Below are 12,876 nucleotides of genomic sequence, written 5' to 3'. Positions count from 1 at the left end.
CGGATCTAAGCGTTTGCATTATAGGAGAGGATCCGTCTGTGCAGATACCAGACGGACCCGCTCTGATCGCAAGTGTGAAAGTAGCCTGATATGGATTTTTGCACAAATTGGTCAGAAAATGTCATGAGGGTTTTCTTCCAGCCCTGGCCACAGCATGCTTGCTGCTTGTTCCCTGTAGCACTTAAGGGCCAGCGTGCATCACTTCCCATGTGTTATGGGTTAGCTCATGTGAACTTGCTGACCAATCCTAGCCCTCCTGCACCTATATACAGTTGCAAAAAAAAGTATGTGAACCCTTTGGAATGATATGGATTTCTGCACAAATTGGTCATAAAATGTGATCTGATCTTCATCTAAGTCACAACAATAGACAATCACAGTCTGCCTAAACTAATAACGCACAAAGAATTAAATGTTACCATGTTTTTATTGAACACACCATGTAAATATTCACAGTGCAGGTGGAAAAAGTATGTGAACCCTTGGATTTAATAACTGGTTGAACCTCCTTTGGCAGCAATAACTTCAACCAAACGTTTCCTGTAGTTGCAGATCAGACGTGCACAACGGTCAGGGGTAATTCTTGACCATTCCTCTTTACAGATCTGTTTCAGTTCAGCAATATTCTTGGGATGTCTGGTGTGAATCGCTTTCTTGAGGTCATGCCACAGCATCTTAATCGGGTTGAGTTCAGGACTCTGACTGGGCCACTCCAGAAGGCGTATTTTCTTCTGTTTAAGCCATTCTGTTGTTGATTTACTTCTATGCTTTGGGTTGTTGTCCTGTTGCAACACCCATCTTCTGTTGAGCTTCAGCTGGTGGACAGATGGCCTTAAGTTCTCCTGCAAAATGTCTTGATAAACTTGGGAATTAATTTTTCCTTCGATGATAGCAATCCGTCCAGGCCCTGACGCAGCAAAGCAGCCCCAAACCATGATTCCCCCACCACCATACTTCACAGTTGGGATGAGGTTTTGATGTTGGTGTGCTGTGCCTCTTTTTCTCCACACATAGCGTTGTGTGTTTCTTCTAAACAACTCAACTTTGGTTTCATCTGTCCACAGAATATTTTGCCAGTACTGCTGTGGAACATCCAGGTGATCTTGTGCAAACTGTAAACGTGCAGCAATGTTTTTTTTGGACAGCAGTGGCTTCATCTGTGGTATCCTCCCATGAAAACCATTCTTTTTTAGTGATTTACGTATTGTAGATTCGCTAACAGGGATGTTAGCATATGCCAGAGACTTTTGTAAGTCTTTAGCTGACACTCTAGGATTCTTCTTCACCTCATTGAGCAGTCTGCGCTGTGCTCTTGCAGTCATCTTTACAGGACGGCCACTCCCAGGGAGAGTAGCAGCACTGCTGAACTTTCTCCATTTATAGACAATTTGTCTTACCATGGACTGATGAACAGCAAGGCTTTTGGAGATACTTTTATAACCCTTTCCACTTTTTGCAAGTCAACAATTCTTAATCTTAGGTCTTCTGAGAGCTCTTTTGTGCGAGGCATTATTCACATCAGGCAAAACTTCTTGTGAAGAGCAAACCCAGAACTGGTGGTTTTTTTTAAAATATTTTTTATAGGGCAGGGCAGCTGTAACCAATACCTCCAATCTCATCTCATTGATTGGACTCCAGTTGGCTGACACCTCACTCCAATTAGCTCTTGAAGATGTCATTAGTCTATGGGTTCACATACTTTTTCCACCTGCACTATACATGTTTACAGGGTGTGTTCAATAAAAACATGGTAATATTTAATTCCTTGTGTGTTATTAGTTTAAGCAGACAGTGATTGTCTATTGTTGTGACTTAGATGAAGATCAGATCACATTTTATGACCAATTTCTGCAGAAATCCATATCATTCCAAAGGGTTCACATACATTTTCTTGCAACTGTATATAGGTGCAGGAGGGCTAGGATTGGTCAGCAAGTTCACATGAGCTAACCCATAAGACATGGGTAGTGATGCACGCTGGCCCTTAAGTGCTACAGGGAACAAGCAGCAAGCATTCTGTGGCCAGGGCTGGAAGAAAACCATGGAGCGGATTCCAAAACAAACAATTCCAGCGAGGACAGAGTTCAGGACTGCAGCAGTGAGTGGGAACACCAGCAGCAGATTACCGCTGAACATAGAGCCCGGGACCGTGGCGGTAAGCAGGGCAACATTGGCGGACAGCAGCCACTGTTATACACATACTCTGCTTGCCCTAACCTCAGCCTGTCCTTGATTACTGTCCTGCCTGATCCTCATGGGTCAGCAATCACTTGAATAGAGACTACTTTGAGAGGTAGCTGCCTGGTGGTTTCCCTGCAGAGAAGTCCAGAACCCTGTATATGGTTTAAAGAGTAAATACCTGGGGTGCCTCTTTGATACATCCTTGTGAGTAGCCCCAAAAATCTGTTCAAATGACACAGTGGGTCCACACTCTCTGCATAACAATTGGTAATGCAGAGAGATATCAAATGAATTACTTTTAGCCAGAATATCCTATCTGTATGATAATCTTTACTTTACTGCATAATGCTTCTCAACACACAAGAAAATACTGCTCAGCCAATCCCTGGTTTAGGACAGTCAACGCTGTGGCCACTGATTAGATGAGTAATTATGAATTATTATTTGAGAGCTGTCAGGAAGTAGATATCAGCAAGGCAGTGGGGGCATAAATGATGTTTTCAACAATTTTCAAAAACATTTTTTAAATAATTTCTATTAGCCAGAAAATCCCTAATGAAACAAAACTCACAGAAGTTAAATTACGGATACAGCCCAGGTTTTCTCATCTCTGTTCTTCTCTACTCACACTTTTAGGTTTGGTCTACATAGTGACTTTGGTAGCAACACACATTATATGATCAAAGATTGCAATGCAGCACTCCAGCATTGAAGTGCTGTGAGTGACCCACAAGTTTCTGCAACCTGACAGACACAAGAAATCCCCACCTGCTGGATTTTTTGTGACTTTTGGTTATGGCTGTGGCTACTACGCCTTCGTCTTGACTTACACTAACTACGATACTGCAAAATTACACTGTGATCCTTTGTCGTGTGATGTGTGCCACGGCCAAAGTCATCATATGAAATTTTTCAGTATCCACTAAACCAATCCATCAAGAAGTCGATAGCCAAAGAACTTGTATGCCAAAAATGTCTGGAGGTGCCATTACATATCCTGGACATGCTGAAAAATACAGAGGGAACTCACTGCTTTCTCTCCTATCACAATGAAAATTAAAATCATTTCACAAGGGGTTGTCTAGTTTTGAAATAATTTTCAGACTCCCCTTCTCCTTCTGGACCTTTGGATAGAAGCATACTCAGCTCTTCTCTGCCAATTTGTTCTGGCTCCTTCGCTTGGTCATGGTCTGGTTCCCTGCTTGTCAACTTTCTAAGTGGATTGAGGTTACATCTGTGGCTGCAGTAAATGACTGGATGCAGTGATGACATGTCCTCAAGCAGCATGTCACTGGGTCGTGTGCTGCTTGAGGGACATGTCCCCCTCGGTAGTGATCATACACACCTGGTCCTCTTTATTGCATTTCAGCTCCATCGATGTCCTGCCAGCTCTTCAGGTCCCGTTCTCCCAGTGTCAACATCTGTTTAGGCATCATTGACGTGACCACTAGAGATGTCACGAACATAAAATTTTCCGTTCGCGAATGCGAAATTCCGCAAATGTTTGCAAACGGGCGAACCGGGCGAACCGCCATAGACTATAATAGGCAGGCGAATTCTAAAACCCACAGGGACTCTTTCTGGCCACATTAGTGATGGAAAAGTTGTTTCAAGGGGACTAACACCTGGACTGTGGCATGCCGGAGGGGGATCCATGGCAAAACTCCCATGGAAAATTACGTAGTTGACGCAGAGTGTGGTAAGTTGAATTCGCAATGCGATTAATATAACCTGCATTAATTGCATTGCGAATTCAACTTAGGACTAAGTTCCTAATGGTTGCTTGTATTGCTAGAATTGACGAATATAACGAATATAGCACTATATTTTCAATCTTCGTTATATTCTAGCAATACAACCATTAGGAACCCATCTCTAAGTTGAATTTGCAATGCGATTAATATAACCTGTATTAATCGCATTGCGATTACAACTTAGATCTGAGTTCCTAATGGTTGTATTGCTAGAATTGACGAATATAACGAATATAACACTATATTCTCAATCTTCTTTATATCCTAGCAATACAACCATTAAGAACCCAGCTCTAAGTTGAATTCGCAATGCGATTAATAAAACCTGTATTAATCGCATTGCGATTACAACTTAGTCAAATTTGTGACACTGCAGCTTCAGAATGAATCTAAGATGGATGCTGTCCTTGCTTTTTGATAGGAGGTGGGAGGGTCTGGGAGGGAGGGCATGCTGATTGGCTGGAATGTGTCTGCTGACTGTGAGGTACAGGGTCAAAGTTTGCTCAATGATGATGCATAGGGGGCGGACCGAACATCGCATATGTTCGCCCGCCGCGGCGAACGCAAACAAGCTATGTTCGCCGGGAACTGTTTGCCGGCGAATAGCTCGGGACATCACTAGTGACCACTGCAGCCAATCGCTGGCCAGCGATGACGTGTCACCTGTGTGGCATGTCACAGGTCACATGCCGCATGGGTGAAACGTCACACGTGACCTGTGTTCAAATGGATGTTGACAATGGGAGACCAAGGATCTGAAAAGTCGGCAGGGCAGAGATGGTGTCGGAACTCAGCAATGAAGATCATGTTAGGCCTCATGCACATGATTGCATTTATTTGGCGGTCTGCAAACCACAGATCCTCAAAATACAGATACCAGCTGTGTGCATGCCACATTTTCCAAATAGGACTGCCTATTCTTGTCTGCAAAATTCTAAAGAATGGGACATGTTCTATATTTTGAAAAATGGCCACATGGATGTGGACAGCACACGGATGATATCTGTGTGTTGTCTGCATTTTTTTTTACAGACCCATAGAAATGAATGGGTCCAAATATGATGTGCGGATAGGACACAAACCCAAACAACGGTCGTGTGCATGAGGCCAAAGTGTGATCACTACCAAGAGTCCAGCCATGTTGTGGGGTCTGTAAAAAAGAACATCATTAAGGTAAACAACCACTTTAAGACTTGCCATATTTACTGAACAAAAGGGCTAACAATAAAACACAAAGAAAACAATAAGCAATCCACAGATTTGGAAATATTAATATTTAAATTTCAAGATTTTTACATTCCGGATAGACCCTGCCATCTCAGAGCCTCATCTATTGTGAGATGTAACACTAAATAACACTGCAGTTTTACTCCTATTTTAATATTCTTACAAATCACCTCTGTTTTCATTTTTACCAATAATTTTGCAGGCCGACTGGCAGCAGGAGGGTTAATCATTAGGAAGTCAATTACCCGTGCACAGCCTCTTATGAGGGAGCTTAATTTAATCCACATTACATGTCCTTGTCATATTTCAATTAAACATGTTATCAGATTCTTAACGGCTTCTGATCTTGTTACGCCAATCTTTAGTGTTCACTAATGGGCTATTTAACACTAACAGATGTCATAATTATACAAATTATTGATTGCGTTGTGCTTGTTAATTCAGGTATTTTCGGATGACTTGTTGTAAAGATAAATTTAATTGAAATATGGTTCAGCGGTGATACAAGGTTGTGTTTCATTATGGCCTTTCTCGATTTTATGCATAAAAGGGCATTAAATAGGATGGGCAAGCAGAATGGAAGGTCTAATTGGATTCATTCAAGTTTAATTGTGTATGTGTGTGTGTTTATATAAATATATATATATATATATATATACATATACAGTACAGACCAAAAGTTTGGACACACCTTCTCATTCAAAGAGTTTTCTTTATTTTCATGGCTATAAAGGCATCAAAACTATGAATTAACACATGTGGAATTATATACATAACAAACAAGTGTGAAACAACTGATAATATGTCATATTCTAGGTTCTTCAAAGTAGCCACCTTTTGCTTTGATTACTGCTTTGCACACTCTTGGCATTCTCTTGATGAGCCTCAAGAGGTAGTCCCCTGAAATGGTCTTCCAACAGTCTTGAAGGAGTTCCCAGAGATGCTTAGCACTTGTTGGCCCTTTTGCCTTCACTCTGTGGTCCAGCTCACCCCAAACCATCTCGATTGGGTTCAGGTCCGGTGACTGTGGAGGCCAGGTCATCTGGCGCAGCACCCCATTACTCTCCTCCATGGTCAAATAGCCCTTACTTTCAAAGTTTTCCCAATTTTTCGGCTGACTGACTGACCTTCATTTCTTAAAGTAATGATGGCCACTCGTTTTTCTTTACTTAGCTTCTTTTTTCTTGCCATAATACAAATTCTAACAGTCTATTCAGTAGGACTATCAGCTGTGTATCCACCTGACTTCTCCTCAACGCAACTGATGGTCCCAACCCCATTTATAAGGCAAGAAATCCCACTTATTAAACCTGACAGGGCACACATGTGAAGTGAAAACTATTTTTAGGGGACTACCTCTTGAAGCTCATCAAGAGAATGTCAAGAGTGTGCAAAGCAGTAATCAAAGCAAAAGGTGGCTACTTTGAAGAACCTAGAATATGACATATTTTCAGTTGTTTCACACTTGTTTGTTATGTATATAATTCCACATGTGTTAATTCATAGTTTTGATGCCTTCAGTGTGCATCTACAATTTTCATAGTCATGAAAATAAAGAAAACTCTTTGAATGAGAAGGTGTGTCCAAACTTTTGGTCTGTACTGTATATATATATATATATATATATACAAATGGAAAAGATGGCGGCACCAATAAACAGGTAATACGTTGAGTTTTATGTCCAAGGGTGTAGTTCCTTACCCAATAAAATAATCCAAAAAACGGACAGCACATACAGTAGAAAAAACAGTGGCTTTTTCACCCATGTGGTACAGTGAGGCAACGTTTCGGCTCAAACACAGAGCCTTTCTCAAGCATGGAACACAAGTGAAGTGCAAAGTATAAATAGACAAACAATTTATAAAAAGGATAATTACATGATTAAAAGGTGGAGCAATCAATTTACATGATAATATTCAAAAAGAACCATAATAAATACAAGTGAGAAACAACATAATGTGATACATGATTATATAAACAAATCACTGCAAAAAATGCACCAAAATGATACGCAACTGACAATACTAGCTAATTCCTCAAGCCGATGTTAAAAGCTGAGAACTTTGCCAATATCTTCCAGTCAGGAACATATCGTAGTCCCTCGTGCACCACGTCATGGTGTCCCAGCACTCATAGGGTCCTACCACTAAACTGCCCGTGGTGTGTGAACAGGCTCTGAACAGTGCTAGAAACCAACTCACAGCCAGGCCTCCATAGTGGTATCACCAATGCACTGTGAGGTAGAATAAAGCTGTGAGCGGCACCCACAACAGACCATGTGTCACAGAAGTTACCAGGTGCAAAAGAAGGTTACTAACAAAATAAAGTGGCACATTCCATACACATAAAGACAAAAACTCACTGAAAAAAGTGGCCTAAACGGGTGGAAATGCTTCAAACCCAGACACTGTAGCGTGTCTATAATCGGGGGAGCAATTCCTCCGCATGCGATCTGCAGATAATGGCAATCCCCAGCAAAAAATTTGTACAATGGAGGATGCCGGGGCGGACCGCATGCACCACAAGTACATCTTACACAAAATGATACATTGTGCAGATGAAAAAATATATACACAAATCACTGCAAAACATTTACCAAAATGATACGCAACTGACAATACTAGCTAAATCCTCAAGCTGATGTTAATTAATTAATGTAATTAATGTAATTTGTGTAAGCCGCACCCACAAAAGACCATGTGACACAGAAGCTACCAGGTGCAAAAGAAGGTTACCAACAAAATAAAGTGGCGCATTCCATACACATAAAGACAAATCTAATATTGGCAAAGTTCTCAGCTTTTAACATCGGCTTGAGGAATTAGCTAGTATTATCAGTTGCGTATCATTTTGGTGCATTTTTTGCAGTGATTTGTTTATGTATACACTCACCTAAAGAATTATTAGGAACACCATACTAATACGGTGTTGGACCCCCTTTTGCCTTCAGAACTGCCTTAATTCTACGTGGCATTGATTCAACAAGGTGCTGATAGCATTCTTTAGAAATGTTGGCCCATATTGATAGGATAGCATCTTGCAGTTGATGGAGATTTGAGGGATACACATCTAGGGCACGAAGCTCCCGTTCCACCACATCCCAAAGATGCTCTATTGGGTTGAGATCTGGTGACTGTGGGGGCCATTTTAGTACAGTGAACTCATTGTCATGTTCAAGAAACCAATTTGAAATGATTCGAGCTTTGTGACATGGTGCATTATCCTGCTGGAAGTAGCCATCAGAGGATGGATACATGTTCTCATTCTGTTTACGCCAAATTCGAACTCTACCATTTGAATGTCTCAACAGAAATCGAGACTCATCAGACCAGGCAACATTTTTCCAGTCTTCAACAGTCCAATTTTGGTGAGCTCGTGCAAATTGTAGCCTCTTTTTCCTATTTGTAGTGGAGATGAGTGGTACCCGGTGGGGTCTTCTGCTGTTGTAGCCCATCCGCCTCAAGGTTGTGCGTGTTGTGGCTTAACAAATGCTTTGCTGCATACCTCGGTTGTAATGAGTGGTTATTTCAGTCAACGTTGCTCTTCTATCAGCTTGAATCAGTCGGCCCATTCTCCTCTGACCTCTAGCAACCACAAGGCATTTTTGCCCACAGGACTGCCGCATACTGGATGTTTTTCGCTTTTCACACCATTCTTTGTAAACCCTAGAAATGGTTGTGCGTGAAAATCCCAGTAACTGAGCAGATTGTGAAATACTCAGACCGGCCCGTCTGGCACCAACAAACCTGCCACGCTCAAAATTGCTTAAATCACCTTTCTTTCCCATTCTGATATTCAGTTTGGAGTTCAGGAGATTGTCTTGACCAGGACCACACCCCTAAATGCATTTAAGCAACTGCCATGTGATTGATTGACTAGATAATTGCATTAATGAGAAATAGAACAGATGTTCCTAATAATTCTTTAGGTGAGTGTATATATTTTCATCTGCACAATGTATCATTTTGTATAAGATGTACTTGTGGTGCATGTGGTCCGCCCCGGCATCCTCCATTGTACACATTTTTTGCTGGGGATTGACGTTATCTGCGGACCGCATGCGGAGGAATTGCTCTCCCGGTTATAGACACGCTACAGTGTCTGGGTTTGGAGCATTTCTACTCGTTTAGGCCACTTTTTTCAGTGAGTTTTTGATACATGATTATAGTTACAAAGACATACCTGTCACGGCCTTTGGTTTGCGCTGTGACACTGTTGCCACACTTGCGGTTGCCCGCGGCAACGTGTTTCTGTGAGAGCATGCGGTGGCAGTGTCTCAGCCTTCTGGGTGATTGCCGTGACATGATTGCCACGCATGCTGTTGCCGGTGGTAATGTGTGGTTTGGTATGCTTGTGTGTGCACTTCCCCTTTAAGTGGCTCCCTTCCTCTGTCTGGTGTTGGAAGGGTTAACTCCCTTCCTAGTGTTTTGTGAACACTGGGTTTGTGTGTGTGTGGGTGTGGCCGCTTGGGCTATTTAGCCTCTGCTGGATGCCTGAAGCTAGGTGTTCCTCAAGCCTTGGTGTATGCTGGTGGTTCTCTGCTCCTGGCTTTACCATCTGTCCAGTGAGGGCCATCCTTGTGGTCATAGATGTTCAGTGTTATCCCGGTGTCTTCTTTCCTTCCGGTCCTTATTTGTATGGAGTGGGTTATGTTCAGGGTGTTGGTATGTCTAGTTTGGTGTTACATGTCTGGTGGTGTTTGGTGTCATGTTTACTAGACATTCCCCTGTCTCATGTTATTGCAGCTATGGGTGTTTTGGGTCCCTGTGTGGTTTGTGGTGTGTGCTGTGTCCCTTAATGTTGGTGTGGACACCAGCACTTGTACACGGGTTCCAGTCAGTGTGTCTGTGGCAGGTAAGTGTGTTATGGGTGTCGCTTACCTGCCTTCTCCATATGCTGTATGTGTTCCTCTCTCCTCCATGACTGGGATGAACAGGTCGTCTCTTCCCTGCTCCTTGATGAGGGATTACCAGGGCGACTTAGGGTCTCTAGGAATCCTGAGTATAAGTCGTCCTACCATCGGGGTCCGCTCATACGGTGAGGAGTCAGGGAGAGGATTAGGGATGTTGTAGGAGGTGACCTGCTCCCTTATTATTCCTTTTGGCCATTCTGATTCCCTTTTACCCTTTGACACCGCACGGTGGGGGGGGTTCCCCCACTCCCCGCCGTGAGACAATACCGTATCTTTCACCCTATAAGACGCACTTTCCCCCCCCAAAAGTGGGAGGAAAATCGCAGTGCGTCTTATGGGGCGAATGCTGCCGTTTACACTGATACACCGCCGACCGTATGCTGCACAGCGCTTCCGGCATGTGTATCAGCGAGGAGGTAGGAGGGGCTGAGGGCCGGCATCTAGTTTTGAAATGGCAGCGGGGCCCAGTGCAGTCATTGTATTCTATTGCACCGGGCCCCGCTCATTGTACTAATTGTATCTACTGTAACTGCAGGCAATGTTTAACTATAGAATATGTTCGATCCAGCAGCCTGTACTTACGAGAATAGCAGGCAGGAGTCTGGGTGGGCACTGGCAGCGTAACTTCCTATGTCACATGCCTCCTCCGCCCACTTTATGAATGAAGTGCCCGTTCGCCTAGCACCCTGCCTTCTATGCTCATAGGTACAGGCTGCTGGATCAAACATATTCTATAGTTAAACATTGCCTGCAGTTACAGTAGATACGATTAGTACAATGAGCGGGGCCCGGTGCAATAGAATACAGTGACTGCACCGGGCCCCACGCTGCCATTAAAAAACTAGTGTAGATGTCAGCCCCCACCCCCTGTATTGGGGGTCATTCACAGTGGCTGACACTGTTATGGGGGGGATCTGTGGATGTCAAATAGCATAAGATGCTATTTATCTGTCATCCACAGATCCCTCCCATAGCAGTGTCATGCCATCCACAGATGCCCCCATAACAGTGCCATCCACAGAAGCCCCCATAAGTGTCAGCCACAGACCCCCATAACAGTGTCAGCCACAGACCCCCATAACAGTGCCATCCACAGGCCCCCATAACAGTGCCATCCACAGACCCCCATAACAGGGTCACCCACAGACGCTCATAACAGTGTCAGCCACAGACCCCCATAACAGTGTCAAGCACAGATCCCCCATAACAATGCGTCATCCACAGATCCCCCATATTTGTCTCATTCACAGGCTACCATTAGTTCGAAGCCCACCAAAAGCACACTTTTTGGTTCAAAATTATTTTTTTTCTTATTTTCCTCCTCAAAAACCTAGGTGCGTCTTATGGGCCGGTGCGTCTTATAGGGCGAAAAATACGGTAATTGCATATAAAATAAATGGACAGTGAATATACCTACAAGAAATAATATAGTCGATAGGTGAAACTAATTAGACACAAGTGCTGTGCATCATAAAAATGATGATAAGATGTCAAGGGGTGGGACATAGGAATAAAACATAAACATACCCATCAGATATACCGTGAATCCACATGCGGATCGGCCGCCAAACTAGGAGTGTGATAACTTACAATGCACAGGCGCCAGGTTGCGTCAGGAGTATGTGACTCGATGCCGCCATTGGAGCGTATCGCCTGCCTCCCCCTTCTCCGGCCACAGCGCAGCAAGTCACAAGAACTAACTCCCAGAGCGCATGCCCATGTGATATTATAACGGGCAGCGCCATATTGTATTTTGGCATGATTGCCCAGAGTTATTTTACATTATGATAACGGCATGCAGGAGGACAATGGTAGGGAGGGTATACTCCTTGTCAGGAGGGTACACCCTCCTCATCAATGGGCATACAATGTAAGCATGATCTGCACTGCCATGCAAATCGCGCAATACAAGACCGCCCCATATGAACCTCCTAACGCAGCCAGAAACAGGGGTCTCCTGAAAATTCTGGGACATTATAATAGATGTGCAATGACACAACCTGGAAAATGGCAAAAATAAAAGTAAAACAATCAATTCACGATGGCATGGGAACACAATATTATTCTGCAGGGCATGCTTGTTCTTTCTCCATATGGTTCCACCTCATTCATCCAAAAATTCTGTAAAAACAAAGAAAAAAAACATAAATATATGTTAATATTGCTTACTTGTGTTCAAAAAAACATCCACCAACTCAGGATGTAGAAAAAGACATATATACATTGTCATCATGGGGGAAACCAATCCTCTATGCATACAACCCATAGTTATAGTCAAAATTAAGACCATTGGGTCTAAGACTATTCAACGTATGAATCCAAAACAGCTCATTTTTCATTAATAGCGAAATTCTATTAGCTCCTCGCCTAGGTGGGGGGATATGATCAATAATCCAGCATTTTAACTTGCTCTCTGAATGATTAAAATCAGAAAAATGTTTAGGAATGGGCAAATCTTGACGTTTTTTCCTGATTGTATACCGATGGTTGTTAAGGCGAGTTTTCAGATCTGTAGATGTCTCGCCCACATATAATAATTTGCAAGGACAGATTAAAACATAAATAACAAAGTTGGAATTGCACGTAAGATAAAAAGGTATCGAATTTGTCACTGGCACTTGTGTCTAATTGGTTTCACTTATCGACTATATTGTTTCTTGTAGGTATATTCACTGTCCATTTATTTTATATGCAATTATGTCATTGTGACTAGAATCATGTCTCACATTATGTTGTTTCTCACTTGTATTTATTATGTATTATGGTTCTTTTTGAATATTATCATGTAAATTGATTGCTCCA

Source organism: Bufo bufo, chromosome 10, assembly GCF_905171765.1.
Source record: "Bufo bufo chromosome 10, aBufBuf1.1, whole genome shotgun sequence".
NCBI classification, from domain to species: Eukaryota; Metazoa; Chordata; class Amphibia; order Anura; family Bufonidae; genus Bufo; species Bufo bufo.
This window is presented reverse-complemented; position numbering follows the sequence as displayed.